The 18,298-nt window shown below is 36.1% G+C and overlaps 1 protein-coding gene across 1 annotated transcript in view; it reads left to right on the forward strand.

The window, feature by feature from the left end:
* The window catches only part of SLC22A3 (solute carrier family 22 member 3), a 122,460-nt gene that overhangs the window by 43,116 nt on the left and 61,046 nt on the right, over nucleotides 1–18,298 (forward strand). The gene's annotated exons all lie outside the window — the stretch shown is intronic.

The following is an 18,298-nucleotide window of genomic DNA, read 5'->3' on the forward strand; positions in this document are numbered from 1 at the left end:
ATACTTTTTGTGACCCCATTTAGGTTTTCTTGCCAAAGGTATTGGAGTGGTTTGCCATTTTCTTCTCCAGCTGATTTTACAAATGAGGAAACTGAGGTAAACAAAGTTAAGTGACTTGCCCAAGTTTACATAGCTAGTAAGTGGCTGAGGCCAAATTTGAACTCATGAAGCTGAATCTTCCTGACTCATGGTCTGGGACTATAATAACAATAACTTTTATACAGCACTTACCATATGCCAGGCACTATGTTAAGTACCTTCAATCATTATCTCACTTGATTTTTAGAACAACCCAGAGTGGCAGCTGCTACTATCATACTTATTTATGCATGAGGAAATTGAGGCAAAATAAATTAAGTCATTTTCCCAGGCTCACACTATAATTTTATGTATCTGAGTCTGATTTTGAACTTGGGTCTTCCCAACTCCAAGCCCAGTACTCTGTGAACTCTGCTACCTGTTCTAGAGCAGAAAGAAAATGCATTAAAAAGGAAGCTTAAGATGGGGAGAGAGATGAAGGTACCTGGCAGGGTAATTATGGAGATGATTGAATGAAACATAGCTTGCTTGAGTGCCCTCCTTAAATAGAAGTTCTCAGAGGCATCATTCAGTCAAAGAAGAGGTTGCTGCTGAGGCAGAGACTAATTGGAACATGAAGCGATGAAGATGAAGAGGCTTAGCATAGCAGAGAAAGTCTGGAGTGCAGCTGAGAGAAGAAAGAGATAGAAAGTTGATCTGGATCCCAGGAAAGCCAAAGTTCAAGTCCCACCTCTTATACATACAGGCTATATGACTCTGGTCAAGCCCCTTAATCTCTCCTTGCTCTTGGCAACTTTTTAAGATTGTAAATTGTAAAGCAGGTGCTGAACAGCATTGGCAGTAGTAGTTTCTTTAGTGGAAGTTCTATGTACCAATGAAATCATGACTCTGATGCCCCTCAAACTCCCAACCCCCATAAAATCGCTTATTCATTTGGACAACTATTTACATTTATGTCTTGTCCCTCTATGGAACTGTGAGCTCCCTGAGGGTATGTTATTGTTCAGTTGCTTTTCACTCATATCTGACTCTTCATGTCCCCATTTGAGGTTTTCTTGGCAAAGATACCGGAGTGGTTTGCCATTTCTTTCTCCAGTTTATTTTATAAATAGGGAAACTGAGGCCACCAAGGTAAATGACTTGTCCAAGGTCACAAAGCTAGTCTGAGGCCAGATTTGTACTCAGGAAGATTGTTATAAAAAATAGAAAGGGATTGATGGATAATACTAACAATAATACTAGAGGCTTTGAAGGTGGATTGGATTTTAGTGGGAGAGAGAGCAACTCTCACCCACGGCCTCTGTGCTGGTGCTGCTGGTAAAAGCTATGCCTCTTCTCTCCTGACAGGCTTGCTCAGTTGAGCCTGTCAGCTATCTCTTATAACAGCTGCCCAGGCAGGGAACCATTGAGAGGTTGTGTGTGTAGTTAACCTCTCTGGTTCCCCAACCAGGGGTTGGAATAATTATTGATAAGGGCTAGTGATGCACTGTTTGAATAACGGTGAAATCTGACTGCGTAAGGATCTCCCCTTCCCAAGGGCTTTGATATATTGAACACTCAGGAAAGGTACTTGTGCCAAAACACTATATTTGATTCTAATTAATGGGGTTAGGAACAAGGGAAAGGGATGGAGGATTTGGGAACCTTATTTGCTAATGCTCTAAGCTAATGATCAGATTATTTGAGCAAGCTAGATCAATTAGAGGCTGGAGGTTCTTCACCCTCAGACTAACCCTGGCCTGACTTGGCCAGAGCCAAGCCAAAGATTAGGGAAAGCTATTGATGATCTTTGATGACAGTGTCACTGTTCTCTCTCAGCTCTATTGTCAATGATGGTGATTGCTCTCTAGCTCTCAGTAAGACAAGTTGGTTTGCAGGTACAGGCTTACCCTCCCTCTAGACCTCCCACCTCCCAAGTTCTGTTCCAGACTGAGCCACATGTGCTGGGTCTGGTGGATATTTATAGGGTTGGCTCCAACTGATTTTTTGCCCTGGCTCACGGCATCTGGGTATATTCCTAGGTGTTCAACTGCCGGTCTTGTCACTCAAAGTTGGTGTCCATCTTGTCCCAGAAATCAATATAACAAGATGAATCCCTGATTTCTAATCCAGCACTTCATCCACCATTCCTCTTAGCTGTCCCTTACCTCATGAAGGTAAAGACTGTTTTATCTAAACATGACATTTTAAGTATAAATCCTTAGTCTGATACTAACTTGACTTTAAGTCAATGAACCACTGGGGTCTAAGTTTTCTTCATCTATAAGTGATGATATTAAATTAGATGACTTCTAGAATCTCTTTTAACTCAATCCATCATATTATATAACCAAAGGGAGAAACCAGTTAGTAGTTTATTGCTTAATTACTCATTGTTTTTCTCTTATTCATCCATGATCTACCATAATCCATGACCTATTTGGCATTCTTTTCCTTCAAAGTCAGGTTCAGTAACCACCACATTGTCCACCATGGCAGAACACTCCATCTAGAAATGGTTCCTTGCTCCTTAAATCTTTCTTTTCTTTTCATATTTGTGAATATACCTCATTTATCAGGGATTTATTAAGCACTTCCAATGTTTCAAATATTTTACCAGGTGCTGAAGAGTCATAGACCACAATAACCTTAACAAAAACCTTGATATGTTCAAGGAGCTAATAATCTCTTAGGCAGAGAAATGACAGGTAAACATAAAATTCAATACAAAATAGATCATTTCCAGAGGAGAACAATAGCATCTGAACAGAATCAAAATAAATTTCCTGTAGGAAATGCCACTTAAGCTTAACTTCAAAGGAAGTTTGGGAGGCTATGAGGAAGAAATGAGGAGGAAACATTGGGGATAGTCAAGCATGGAGACAGGTGATGGAATATCATATAAAAGGAACAGCAAATATGTCAATTTGTCTCAAATGCACACTGTATGAAGGAGAGTTATGTGGCTTATCTTCCTACTAGATTACAGGTTCCTTGAGAGCAGGGGATATGTCTTTTCTTTTTAATACCTGAGACCTTGAATACTGGTCTTGAAGTAAGGAAAAATTCCTTTTCCTGAGTTCAAATGTGACCTCAAACATTTACTAGATTTGTGGCACTAGGCAAGTCTCTTAATCTTGTTTTCCTACATTTTCTCATTTGTAAAATGAGCTGGAGAAGGAAATGGCAAACCACTCTAGTATCTCTGCCAAGAAAACCCCAAATAGAGTCATGAAGAATTGGACACAACTGAAACAACTAGACAAGATACCCAAGACCTAGCATACTTTGATGTAATGGAACCTTAATATATTTTGTTGAGTTGCTTTTCATTTGGTCAGGAACAGTCAGGAATTAACTAACCCAGTGAAAGAGGAGGGGTATATAATCTAGAAAAAAATAGTGACAACTTGCATTTCTATGGCCTTAAGTGTTAACAAAGTGATTTCTTCACAATTCTCCATGTAAGCATAAATAGTATGAGAAACCTAAGGCTCAGATGAGGATGAAGTGCTTTTTTCTTATGGTTATATAGCTAGTATCAGGGCTGAAATTTTAGCCCAGATTTCCAACTTCTCTACAAGAGAAATTATTTTCTCAGAACTCCATCTTCTTCAGAATTTTCTTCAATGATAGTATCATGTCAGTTTCTTAAAAGTTCATAATTTGTGTAATATATGATGGTGATGGAATAGTATTGTGCTGTAAAGAATGATGAACAGGATGATTTCAGAAAGAGCTGGAAAGACCTGCATGAACTGATACAGAGTTAAATCAGCAGAACCAGGAAAACATTGTACATAGTAACAACAATAGTGTAGAATGATGAACTGTGATAGACTTAATTACTATCAGCAATACAATGATCCAGAACAATTCTAAGGGACTTATGAAGAAGAATGCTATCCACCTCCAGAGAAAGAACTGTTAGAGTAGGAATGCAGATGAAAGCATATGATTTCTCACTTGTTTATTTGGGTGTATGTTTTAGGGTTTTGTTTTCGTAAGATTATCACTTAAAACTTGAACAATATGGAGGAAAAATTCATAATTTGCATGTACATGTTCTAGGATGCATCCTTTGTCATGCATATAATTTTTTTGCACCTTAATCCTATAAGTGTTAATTATTATTGTCAAAATGTAGAAACTTCTGAACTATGTCAGACTTACATGTGTTATAAACAAAAAGGGTCCAAAGGAGAGATGTACAGATGTACAATGATGTTGATGTATCTATCTGTATTCTCCTCAGCTGCAGATGATGGAGGAACACCAACTCCGATCACCCTTGACAGCTGCTGTAATTTTGCCCTTTCTAACAGTTGCCCAGGGAAGACCCTGGAGAGGTTAAATAGATGGGTAACCTTTCCAGGTCCAACCTGGGGTTGGATAGATTAGTTTTGGGCTATTGATTTGCTTTGGATAACGTTTGGAATCTGACTACCTTTGACTCCTTTCCCAAGGACTATGATATAAACCACTCAGGAAGGTACTTGTTGAACACTATCTATACTCAGAGAAAGGATGACAAGGACAAGGATTGGGGATTGGAGACCCTATTGATTTATTATCTATAAACTAGTTGACAATCAGGACAATCAGGCTATTGATCAAGTGAAAACTAGAGATTTGCTCACTCCCACTTCCTGGCCAGGCCTGGCCACAGCCAAGCCAGAGAATAGAGAAACTATTGATGCAGATGTATTGATGATTTTAGTCTCTCAGCTTTCTCACTATCAGTGTTGGTGATGCACTAGCTCTCATAGTCTATCAGGAAATAGCTTCAGAGATATTCCAACCCTCTTCTTTATAGACCTCCCTTCCACCCTTCACCACCCACTCCGAGATTTCCCAGTCCAGAGACTCCTGTCCAGAGACCTCCAGAGAGACTTCCTCAAAGTGGCTGCAAGGGGTATTTATACTGTGGGGCCAACTGATGTTTGCCTCTGGCTCACAGCACCTGGGAACATTCCAAGTCTTCCAACTGCCATCCCTGTCATTCAAGGTGGCATCCATCACTTCCCAGATTATGAATATAACACATGAGGTTTAGAATGTTTCAGACTGAAAAATTTTCTAACATTGTAACATGACATTGTAGGCTACCATCAGTTTCCAGATTCCAATTTAAATCTTCAAGTATAAATATATAAGTAATATTTCAAGAGATGTGTTTTTCAAAGAATATGACAAATTCAATGTGTTATAGTTGTCTGTCATTTGAATATCCTTGTTCTCTTCTGTGAATTTTAAATGTTTCATTAATGTTCATTTCTTTTTTCTGTATCATTGCTCATGTTCTCTCTCTATAAAACATTTCTCTATCTACCCCTCACTCCCATTCCAAAAAACCTCCCCTTTTAACAAATAAACCTAGGTAAACAAAAGAAATCTACATGTTAGTCATGTCTCAAATATATATCTCACTCTGTGCCTCTACTACTTCACTTTTCTGTTAAGAGATGGAAAATAGATTCATCATTTTGTCCCCTAGAATCATATGTGGTTATTGCATTGATCATATCACTTAAGCCTTTCAAAGTTTTGTTTCTTTAGTAATTTTTCTGGATCTATTAATTCCATTCTGCATTAATTAATAAGATTCCACAAGTTTCTCTGAATCCATTTTTCATTCTTTCTTAGGATGCAATAATATTCTATTTTATTAATCCATCATAATTTGTCCATGAACTCCCCAATCCCTTGGTTTCTCATCCTTGGCAAAATCAAAAGAGCTGCTATGAATATGTTTGTGTAGAAGACTCTTTTTTCTTATGCTTTGATCTCTTTAGAGCTTGTGTCTAGAGTTCCTTAATGTTTAGAGTATAGTTACAGGTTGCTTTCCATAATGAAGGGACCAATTCATACCTTTATCAATAGTACGTTAGTGTACCTGTCTTCTTTCTTTATCTATGCCAAAGTTAAGGATATAAAATGGAACTTTATAGTTGTTTTCATTTGTTTTTCTTCTTATTAGAAATTTTAAACTTTTTCATAGGGTTGTTGATAGTTTACATTTCTTCTTTTATGAACTTATATATTTATTATTTTATTTTAATTTTTCCTTCATTTTATTTTTCCCCAACTTTTTATATAGTAATCTGTTTTATCTCTCATGATCCTCTGTATCTCTTTTTTAATCAAGAACTCTTAATTTTTCCATAGATGTGAAAGGCATCTTCTTCCCAGCTGCTCTATTTTTTTTGTAATATTACTCTTTATATTCATTCATATATGCATTTAGAATTTATTATGACACAAAGGTTGTTCTAAGTCTATTTTGTGAGATTAATAGCCAGTTTTCCCAGAAGATTTTGTTTAATAATGAATTTAATTGGGTTCACTAAACAACATACAATATATTATTTACTTTTGTATTTTGAGTACCTAATCTATTCTTTTAATCAACTTTTGTAAGTTAAATTTTGCAAGGATTTGCAAGAAGCCATGTCTTTGGGCAGGGTTTCCAGTTGGACACTTGGAATCCTGGGAGATTCCTGATGCCATGCTAGTGCATGAGACCATTTGTCATTTGGAATGTGCCCTAAGTAAGGGAGAGAGAAACTAAACCCAAGGACTCATTGTGGAGTCATGGATCCAGGGTGGTTGCGGTCAAATCTTTCTCTCCACAATTTATTGGTCTAGCCAAGTATCAACTAGCATACCTGAAAGTTACAGGATTACTACTGAGCTTTAGGGTCAATTAAAACTATTCAACAAATTGCTACAGAAGATTGATCCATCTATTTATCTTCAATCAAGCTGCAATCTAATCTATCTATAGGCAAACAGTGTCCACCAAAGCAGGCCAAATCAACCAGTGGGCCTGACTGGACAGGTGGGCCTTTCTGGCTCAGCTCAGCTATCAATATTCTGAAGCTGTTGGATTATATACTTTGAGCTAAGATTAGATTTCATGTAGGGATTCCTAAAACCCTCTTCCCTTCTCTCAGTTTCCCTTGTTTGATTTCCTCAAGTAAAATCTTTGTTTATAAAACTCAAACCAGTTATTGACCTTTGTTGGTTGGCAAGGCAACAAGGCAGCTTCAAAGGAGTTTAGGGAATTTGAAGGGATAGAGTGAGATCCAGCTTTACTCTCTGAGGCTGAGATTACGTTCCATCATCAATATTAATAGTCAGATGCATTATTGATCATCATTGATATTCTAATAATATTGATTTAGTTAATGTCAGTTAAACATCAATTGATACCAGAAGGCTAGTCTTCCTGAAGAACCATATTGTGATTGGTTGAGGGGATTCTACAAGAACTTTAGTTGTATTGTCTGACTTCCTGTTTATACCAAAGGAAGGTTTAAAGCTCCTCTATCATCTAGGGCTTTTTGCTTTACTCTTCCTAACAAATTACATCATTTCTATTGAAAAAGAAAATACTAGGAATAGGGGAACAACTAGATGCCAGACAAACTGGGGACACTCCCACACCTCACAAGGGAAGGACCGACAGGTAAACACAGGGAAACCAAATGGGGATGTGAGGTTTGGGAATGACAGCTGGTCTGCTAACTGACAATCTATCAACCAGGGAAAGCCAGTGAAGTGGATAACTTCAAGATGTGGGTTCTTAATGGTTTAGAGGAGACAGAAGTACAAACAAACTGGGTTTATTGATATTGTATAAGGGAAGTGGAAAAGAATGGTTTACTACACTATGGAATAACCCAAATAATTTAATTAAACTAAGATCTAAACTAAGCTAAACCTCTAACTAGAAAAAGATAGAGCTGGAGAGGTGGGCTTCTTACTACACTGATCCACAGTGCTCTAAGATGATCACAGATGTCACAGGAACCAGGAACAAGTCCTATACACAGCCAGTAAATCCACAAATGCTCTAGGGAGCAAAGTAGATAAATCTGCTGTCCACCAGCAGATAATCAAGACCTTCCCTCTATCTAGGCCAAGAACTTGATTGAAGTATCTTCTTCTCAGTGATATCCCACACTGTCAGCTCCTTGGATATTTGGCAAAGCTGTACCACACAGCCAAAACCTCCTTCCTTCAGCTTGGCCAAACCACACTCTCTTTCAAAATCCTGGCTTCATTCCATTATAGAATGTCCATGAAGTCCAAGATTCCTTCAAGCTGTCATGTATTCTCTTAAGTCTTATATTCATCTTATACCTTATATCTATCCTACAATTTCCCATTACACTATCAAGTCCCTCAACTATCATAACAGTTTTTGGCAAAGCCAGCTTAGTTTGAACCATCTTCTAATAGAACATCAAAATGGAAATTGGGAGGATGATTTTCATCTTCCTTAGCAGTTCTATAATGTTTTACATGACATGGGCTAGTGCATACAGACTTTGGCTTATTATTATTCCAAATTATTTACTGGGTTTGGTTGAATTCTATGATAATTATAAATGGTTTGCTATAACCATGGCAAAAGTAATAACATACCTCAACTATCACAACACTTTTCTATTTTGAAACTAGGGTTAAATAGTTTTGATGATTAATGCATGGTGGTATAGTTTCAGATCTGGTATCAGAGGTATATTGATTATTCATGCTTCTCCTCATAATTGCTTAATGAATAGGCCAAGTCTACATAATAAAGATAATCCTTTTAAAGTTAATTTATTCTCTGTCATAAAATTTAAAATACCAAAAGATTACTTTATAAAGTTAGAATAAATAGTAAAAGAATTAACCTGGAGGAATAAGAAATCACAAATATCACAGGGCAATCCTTTTAGATTCTTTAACTTTTGTTTCTCCACATGAATTTTGTCATGATTTTTTTCTCATTTTTATAAAGTAGTAACTTGGTAATTTGGCATAACTTTAAATACTTAAATTAATTTAAAGTATATTATTGATTAATTATTATCTCTCAAGTATATATTTATTTCCAGAAAGAATATTTTGTACTTATAATCATAGTTTTTGTTTGTGTCTTCGTAAGTGGACTACCAAATATTTTTACAGAATTTTGTATTTATTTTGAATGAAATCTATTTTTCTATCTCTCTTCCAGGAGTTTTTCTGTTAATATGCACTGAAGTATATAACTTTGTGGATTTGTTGTTTATCCTTCTACTTTGGTGAAGATATTGTTTCAATTAATTTTAGTTGGATGTTTAGGATTCTCTAAGCATATTATCATGTCATTTGCAAATGATTATCCCTCCATTTCTTTTTCTTTTCTTATTACTATTGCTAGTCTTTCTAGCACTGGTTTAGTTTTAGTATAATGCTAGATCAAATAATAGTGGCAATAATGGATACCCTTGACTAACTCCATATCTTCTTGGAAAGACATATAGTTTTTAAATCCATTTCAGGTAATACTAGTGCTTGGCTTTTGACATATTATTTACTGTATCTACTCTTTATGAACATTATTAACAAATGAATCTTATATTTTGTCAAATACATTCTGTGATTTTTCATTTGAATTTTGATTTTTAATTCATTTTATTATGTTCATATATATTGAATAAATGCTGAATGCTTGGAATGAATACATCTTACTATATAGTATATAATCTTTTCATATGTTACTAATATCCTCTGCCATTTTATTCAGTTTTCAAAAAATAAATATTAATTAGGAATATTAGTTTCTAGTTTTCTTCATCTTCTTTGCTGGGACAGTTATTTCTAAAATCTATACTGAGTAAGGACTGAGCCAGCTCATGAAAAGGCATAGGAGGATAGCTGAACTCATTGATTATAATGACTCAGTTGGCTTGAGATCTATAGAGTCTGGCTATGCCAAAACTGATGTTTTGTTTTTGCTACATATATTGTTCTAAATTACTACTTTCTTCTCTATGAGTGAAACTAAATTCCATTTAACAGATATTCCACATAGGTTTAATTTTATTTTTCCTAGAATTTCAAGCATTTATTTTCAAAGCTATTAATTACCATTCTTAATAATCAACTCAGGTCCTTTAGGTTTATGTCTATACTCTCTATTCTATTCTAGATTTCCCATGCCTGGGGACAGTCTATTCTACACTATTAACAAAGTCATAATTTATATCCTTTTGAAGTTATGTGACTGAAAAGAAAAGAAAGAAAAAGAAAACAAAAAGTCATTTGGAATATACAGAATATGCCAGAAGCAAAGTTAGTATAATCAGAAAGTTCTCAGTTTGAAAAACAGTTTTCTCATAAACCATCAAATGTGAATGTGACATAAGTATTCATACAAGTGGTTTTAATTTTAAATATTTAGCAATATTGAAGCTGCAACTAATCACTATGGTTTCTTTTATCCACTTTTTCTGATTGTATTTAATAAATCTAGACTCTCTTGGGGAAAGGATGCAGGGTTGGGGGGACGGGTTGCATCTTTTATTTGTTTAATTTGTACATAGAAATCTTTAATCCTCCTCCTGCTTTAATCTGTGTCATTTTCCAATTTATAAAAATGGAAAAACAGTAATGACCTACATTGGTGATATTAAATAAAGTAATTACCTTAATTGAATCAGAATTTAACTTAAATGAGATCCTGCTGGGGAGATACAAGGATAGATGAGTTAATGTTTTGGCAACTCCTTCTTGTAAATAGCTGTCTTTGATGACTTATTTAAATCAGTGGTTTTCCAAACTTTCTGAGCTTGTGAACACTTCATTGTTTTTCAGACCTCCAAACTCTAATCCTTGATGTGGTTTCATTGCATGTTAAGTAGACTTGAATAGAACATGTCTTCTCTTTCAAAATGTCTCTAGAGAGATTTCATGAAACTGTCTATGAAAACAGTGTAAAAAAAAATCTCTGATTTAAAAAGTGTGGTACTTCATTTACCCACTGTTGCTTTGTTACCAAAGTATTCACAAGAATAAAGGGCTTGAGAACAAAGGTCTGTCTGTGCTCAGGGCTTGTGCTGAAAATAATTGTTTTTTAATAAAATGATATCTTAGAGTCAGATCTATTTTATCTGTTCAATAAGAGTATTCTTTTTCCATCTTTGAATTTTTCTGCAGTATTGGAAGTATCAAAGTGGCTTCAACTTTGCTTCTTTTTTATCCTTTGTGGCACAATTCTACCAATCTTACAGTTTGCTCATCTACAATTTTCAAAGAAATCCTTTCTCTTTAGTATGAAACAAAGATGTATTGTATGTAGCATAGTTCACAAGTAATCAGAAATAGGTAGTCATTTGTCACAAAAATTTTGTCCCAAGACTCAGAAACTTAGAACTTATGAACTCAGAAATGTGTAATGGATATTTAAATTTGGGAGAGATGGTGAAAGGAAGTAAAAGAAGATTAAAAACTTGGTAATCTCAAAGGTCCTGAATCCTTTAAACAAATCCTACTTCAGCATCCTCTTGACCTACATCAGGCAACTCAAGAAGCTAGCCAATATAGTGGTGCTTACAAGGTGGATTAAATGCCTTCAATCATCACAGGCAGATGAAAGCATGCCAAGAATCAGTAAAGCCACCCACTCCACCTCTCCTAAGGAAATATATGAATTCTGTATTGCTATCATGCTTTTCCTAGATTTGTTTTTCTGTGTGACAAAATGAAATAATAGCATTTTACATAATGGTAATAATACTTGATTAAGCTGAATGGTAGTCTCTATCCTTCCTGTATCTTGCAAGATAATTTTACACACTGCCTCATTGTATCACGTACCATCGTACTTAAATTAAGATTTGTGCTGATGACAGCTCTTTCCTTGATCTGAATGATACACATGCTGTGAGTGGATTCGATCTTTATTAATGAGAAGCTTTTCTCTTTTCTGCAGACCTATTGTCGGCAGGTCCCATTTTTTATACTGTAATGTTTGTATTCTGATATTATTAGTGACTACCACAGTGCTCTGTACATAATTGATGTTAATAAATATTTATTGAACCCAGTTCATCAAAAAGCACTTATTAAGGACTTCCTAAGTGCTGGCGTAGCTAAGTGGAACAATGGTTACAGCGTTGAGCCTGAAGTCAGAAAGACTCATTTTCCTGAGCTCCAATCTGGCCTCAGAATCTTACTAGCTTATTAGATTTGATCCTGGGCAAGTCACTTCATCCCCTTTGCCTCAGTTTCTGTAAAATGAGCTAGAAAAGTAAATGACAAACCACTCCAGTATCCAGTGGCAGAGCCAAGAAAATCCTAAATGGAAGTCATGGAGAGTTGGACACAAGTGAAAAATGACTTGAACAATAATGCTAGGAATTGGGTGAGGAGATGATAATATAAAGATAAAAATAAATTAATGCTTGTACTCGTAGAGTACTCATTCTTTGGGGTGAGAAGATATTTATGCACATAAATATATGTGTGCCCATATATGTACATAGATGTATTTATGTGTATGCATACCCAGAGAAATATAAATAAGATACTTGGTCATTTTAGAGGGAATGTGCTAACATCTAATTCAGGAAAAACCACATAAGAGCTTCCACTTGAGTAGAGTTTTAAAGGAATGGAGAGATTCTAAGAGACAAGAGTGAGCAGGGAGTACATGCTGGGAATTGGAGATGAGCAGTGTAAAACCAGGCAGACAGAAGATGGAGTGCCAATGTGAGGAACAGCAAAGATGCCTTGTTTGACTAGATCACAGAAGGAAGAAAAAGCATTTAATAAGGGTGAAAAAAGCCAGTTTGTGAAAAGATGTAAATACCAAATGGAGGAGTTTATATTCAGTCTAAGAGGTGATATGGAGCTGTTGTTATTTTTAAAAAACCCTTGCTTTCCATCTTAGTAATAACTCTAAGACAAAAGAGCAAAGGCTAGACAAATGAGGTTAAGTAAGTTGCCTAGGGTCACACAATTAGAAAATGTCTGAGGCCAGAACATACATACTGGGCATTTGAGAAACGTGGTCTTTAGGAATTGAATTTAGTAATTGCATTGATATTCTGTTGAGAATTAGAATACTAAAAGGGGTCTAGGGACCTGTTCTTAACTCTAGCATTGCAGGGGCATTCTTCCTCTGTTTTGATATTCTCAATTGTCTGATGAGATTATAGTTCTTTTATAGAGATATGATTGCAAGTTTTCATTTCTGAGACTTAAGGTAAAATACACAGATTGACCTTTCTGGTGTATAAAGTATATCTTTCCCAAGATTTTTTTAAATCATCATGAATGTGTCAGAATTTAATAACTGACAAGGAATCAGCAAAATGCTTAAATTGGTTGTTTTTTGCCATTGCTACATACATCATATGAAATAGGAAGCATTATGTCTACCAGCCTTTTGATTTTATACTTTTGACATTATTCTCAAAATATGCAGTTTTAAATATTTACAAATTTCAAAATGAGAATCAATCCTTAGTTATGTAACTGTAAAATTGTGCTTCATTTTTTAAAATGAGGTCTTTCTAACGCCCAGTGTTTTAGAGGAAATATTTCAAAGCACAAGCATCTTACACGTCTATCTGCCTGCTTTTGCTCTTACTATCTTTTCCCCTGTAATGTCCTTTTTTCTGCTTACCTAAATCTTTTTGTTGTTATTGTTCAACTGTTTTTTGTCATGTCTGACTCTTTGTAACCCAGTTTGGCAAAGACACTCGTGTGGTTTGCCATTTTCTTCTCCAGCTCATTTTACAAAGTAGAAAACTTGAGGCACACAGAGTTAAAAGTAACTTGCCGGGGGCAGCTGGGTAGCTCAGTGGAGTGAGAGTCAGGCCTAGAGACAGGAGGTCCTAGGTTCAAACCCGGCCTCAGCCACTTCCCAGCTGTGTGACCCTGGGCAAGTCACTTGACCCCCATTGCCCACCCTTACCACTCTTCCACCTATGAGACAATACACCGAAGTACAAGGGTTTAAAAAAAAAAAGTAACTTGCCCAGGGTCACAAAGCTAAGCCTCTGAGGCTAAGCCTGAACTCCAATCTACCTGCTTCCTGGACTGGTGCTCTATCCCCTGCACCACTTTGTTGCCCTTCCAAATATTAAGGGGATGATAATGAGCAGAAGCAGCTCCAAGACCTAAATCTTACATATCTTTTATACATCCTTGGCAAGCTTAAATTTCATCAGTTAATAGTGAATGATTTTCTTTTTATTCTTCCAGGCTACATGAATCTCTCCCTTCTCTAAACACCTAGGGCAGTTAAATTGAACATTTGACAGTGACTATATTTAATTAAGGAGGGAATCAGATCTTTGGTTTCATGGCATAAGAGAGGAGATTCTCATTACCAATGTAGATTGACCACCTACATTGCAACATATAGTATTAGTTACTCAGGTAACTTACTCGTGTCGGCCCTGAGAATTAAGTGATTTTTCCCAGACACTCAGAGCCTTTTCTTTCTTTTTTTTCTTCTTCTTGGGGAGAGAGCTTATATAATATATATTAGGAACATATAAACATTTCAGTAGTAGAAATCCAGCTGTGTAGATTCTGTTTCTGCATTGTGCAGTTATTGGCTTCAAAGTTTGTTGTCACAGCTATCTTATAAATAAATCCTGGTGTAGTTGCTGCCAAAACAGTGGAATCTCTATGTTAAAAAAAAAAAGCATGCAACTTGTTTTTGGCTGCTTCAGAAAATTCTAATTGGCATTCTAAAACCTTTCTGTGGTTTTAAGATACTAATATCCTGTTATGAAATTAACCATTAGGAAATTTGGAAATGGTTCTATTTTAAAGTCAGTCTTAGAAAGTGAATATAGTGGCAGCAAGAATAGAAATTACCTGCTTTTATTTCAGGATATTTCTTTCTTTTCTTTTTTAAATCCTTACCTTCTGCCTTAGAATCAATACCACGTATTGGTTCCAAGGCAGAAGAATGGTAAGGGCTAGGCAATGGGGGTTAAGTGACTTGCCCAGGGTCACACAGCTGGGAAGTGTCTGAGTCCATATTCGAAGCTAGGACCTCCTGTCTCTAGGCTTGACTCTCCAACCACTGAGATACCCAGTTGCCCCCAAGGATATTTCTTAACTCCTGAACTAATATAAGAATTACACAAAAAGAACAAGAATGCATAGACGGTGATTGAGAATTCAGGTATTGTCCCTTCCCTCAAACCCAAAATAACCAGTCGAAAGAATTTTGCTCAATATGGCTAGTGCAGAGTTCTGTGGAAGTCCTTGCTCTAGTGTTCATTCTAGGTTCACTGCCTGCCACTCAAGGGGCAGTTGTTCAAGAAGCTATTTCTAGGATCAGAGCCACGGCAGTGGTAGAGTAATCAAGTATTTGTCTGAAAGCCTCAAATCAAGGGTGCTGACAGTTCTTGTAGTCCTTTAGCAACAGTAGAAACAACCAAGCTTATCACTGAGATAGTAAGAGTAGTTAAAATAGGATGTTCTTGGCTCTTTTCTCCCCACCTGACCTCCAGCCTACATAGGGTAGAATTGACCTTGTTCTTTCATGTCTGAGGATCTTTTCTCTATTATCCACTCTATTCCCCAATGAAATGAGTGAGTACTTTGTGCCACTTGCTGTGGGCAAAAATGCCTGGTTGTGGCTCTGCCTAGGATCCTGACAAATTTAAACCTGTCAAGGAAGATAAGTGAGTGGGAAAGTAGACTAAGACCTTCATCACTGGGGATTCTTTCCCAAATTTGGTCTTTTCTATTTTGGAGCCATGTTTAACTTCTTTTAATGATTGTCTCGATGCCTTCAGTCATTTTTCAGTCATGCTCAACTCTTTGTGATCCCATTTGGGGTTTTCTTGGCAAAGATACTGGAGAGGTTTTCCATTTCCTTCTCCAGTTCATTTTATGGAGGAAGAAACAGAAGCAAGCAGGGTTAAGTGACTTGCCCAGAATGACATAGCTAGTAAATGACTGAGACTGGATTTAACTACAAGATGATGAGTCCTTTTGACTCCAGGCCCAGCATTCTATCTCTGCACAGCCTAGTTGCTCCAGTTGCCTAGGTATCCCAGCCTTAAAATGGATAAATCAATTTGTCTTGTATTTTACTATTTTACAATCAAGATCAAGAGGTTTATAGAATTCTTTGATTTGTTGAAAATTCCTTAAGAGGCCATATGCTGAGGTGGATAGAGTGCTATCAGGAATATTAGGGTTCAATTATCATCTCTGACAAGTGGTTTTATACCATTAAGCAAGCAGATTAGCTCTCAGGCTCCAGGAAATTCTCAGACTATTACCTGTAACACTGTAGTAAAGGGCAGAGCCAGTATTCAGACCCACGTGTGTCACTGATTCCAAAGCCAGCACTTTCTCTATTCTTACAACCGTTGTTTCCTAAACTCTTAGCTTCCATCTTAGAATCAGTGCTGCGTATTAGTTCCAAGGCAGAAGAGTGGTACGGGCAAGACTGTGGGGGTCAAGTAATTTACCCAAGGTCACACAGCTAGAAAGTGTCAGAGGCCATCTTTGAACCCAAGACCTTCCATCTCCAGGTCTGGCTCTCAATCCACTCAGCTGCCCTTACTACTGTTTTTATTTTTTTTTAATGAATGATAGTACAAGATAATCTTTAAGAAATATTTCTATTAAATACCTTTTTTTAAAAAAATGAGTTTTGCCAATATATCCCTCTCCTCAATTTTTGTAATAAAGAAGAAAAAAGCAGTTCAGCAACAATAACCATCTCCTCAATTTTGCCCATTGGTATATACAGCGTTTCACAGTCATGGTCCCCAATCTCTACAAAAGATAAAGAAGGGGAGGGCGGAAGGAAATATATTCTCATATAGGTTCTTCAGGTCTAAGGTTGCTCATTGTTATTAAATATGGTGCATTTTCATTTTTTTCTATTTTGAATTGCTAAAGTGTTTGTTTCTATTGTTTTCTGGGTTCTATTTACATCATTAATCATTAGTTCACAAAGTCTTCCATGTGTTACTGTATTTTTCAAAATTATTGTGTCTTATTGTACAATATTTCATCACATTCATGGACCACAATGTAATTTTCATTGTCGTTCATGGTTAATTCCCATTGACCATTCCCATTGAGATTGAGATATTCCCAGTTGATTGTCAACTGCTTTGTTTCCAGTTCTTTGTTGCTTAAATATTTTAGTGAGTACTGAATCTTTCTTCCTAGGCAGAAATAGGAAGACTAGTGTTCAAATCCAATCTCAGATACTAGCTATATGACCCTGCTCAAATCATTTAACCTCTATCTGCCTCAGCTCCCTCAGCTGTAAAGTGGGGACAATAATAGCTTTTACCTCCCAGCGTTGTTTTGAAGATCAAATGAGATAATATTTTTTTTACTGCTTGGCACAATACTTGGCACATTGTTTCCTTCCTTCTTTCCTATTCTTGGCATCCTTTGGTCATATGCCTAGCAATGAGGTCTTAGGTTTTTATTCATTTTCTTAGCACAATTCCAATTTTCTTTCGAGAACATATAGACTAATTCACATATTCACCAAAAATACATTAGTGTGCCCATCCTTATATAAGCATCAACTACTATATTTTGTTATCCTTTGTTTGGTATAAAGTAAAAGGTCAAGTTAATTCTGATCTGCATTTCCTTAGTGATTTGCATCAGTCATTCATATAGTTATTAACAACTTGTGTCTTTCAAAAACTGATATTGAACACTTATTCTTTGGAAAATGACTTTTGGCATTATATATTTGTCTTAATTCCCATTATGTCTTAGATATCAGACCTTTATGAGGGATGTTTGGTGTTTTTTCCCGACTTTTCCTTCTTGTCCTATTTGCATTGCTTATATTATCACTAGAGCATCTTAATTGATATGATCTGCTTTGTTTTCCATGATTACCTCCACTTCTTCTTTTTGGTTAAGAATTCTTCCCCTACAATGCTATCCACCTCCAGAGAAAGAACTGTTGAATCCGATGGTTGCAGATCAAGGCATACTATCTTTCACATCAGTATATTTACAATTTTATTTGAAGGTTTTGGTTTTGTATGAATGTGGTCTTACAAAAATGAGCAATATGGAAGTGTGTTTTGCATGATAATACATGTATGGCCCAGATCAAATTGCTTACCATCTTCAAGTAGAGGAAGGGAAGAGAGAGAGGTTGACAATTTGGATCTTATAATTTTGAAAAACATATTGGAAATTATTATTACGTGTAATTGTGAAAATAAAATATATTTGAATTTAAAAATATATATGTATAAATAAATTTTTTTAAACACCAAAGGATTTTTCTTTTACCCAGAGCTGTGGAAAGTCTTCATCTGATTTCTTACTACGTAGTGATGTGGTTTCCATTCCAGGGGGTCATTTCTTAGACTGAATTAGGGGATGATCATTCAGTTCACCTAGGACTCAAATTTTTCATTTGTGCTCTGTTCTCTCTCTCTCTCTCTCTCTCTCTCTCTCTCTCTCTCTCTCTCTCTCTCTCTTCTCT

This window comes from Gracilinanus agilis, chromosome 4 (genome assembly GCF_016433145.1).
Source record: "Gracilinanus agilis isolate LMUSP501 chromosome 4, AgileGrace, whole genome shotgun sequence".
Lineage (NCBI taxonomy): Eukaryota > Metazoa > Chordata > Mammalia > Didelphimorphia > Didelphidae > Gracilinanus > Gracilinanus agilis.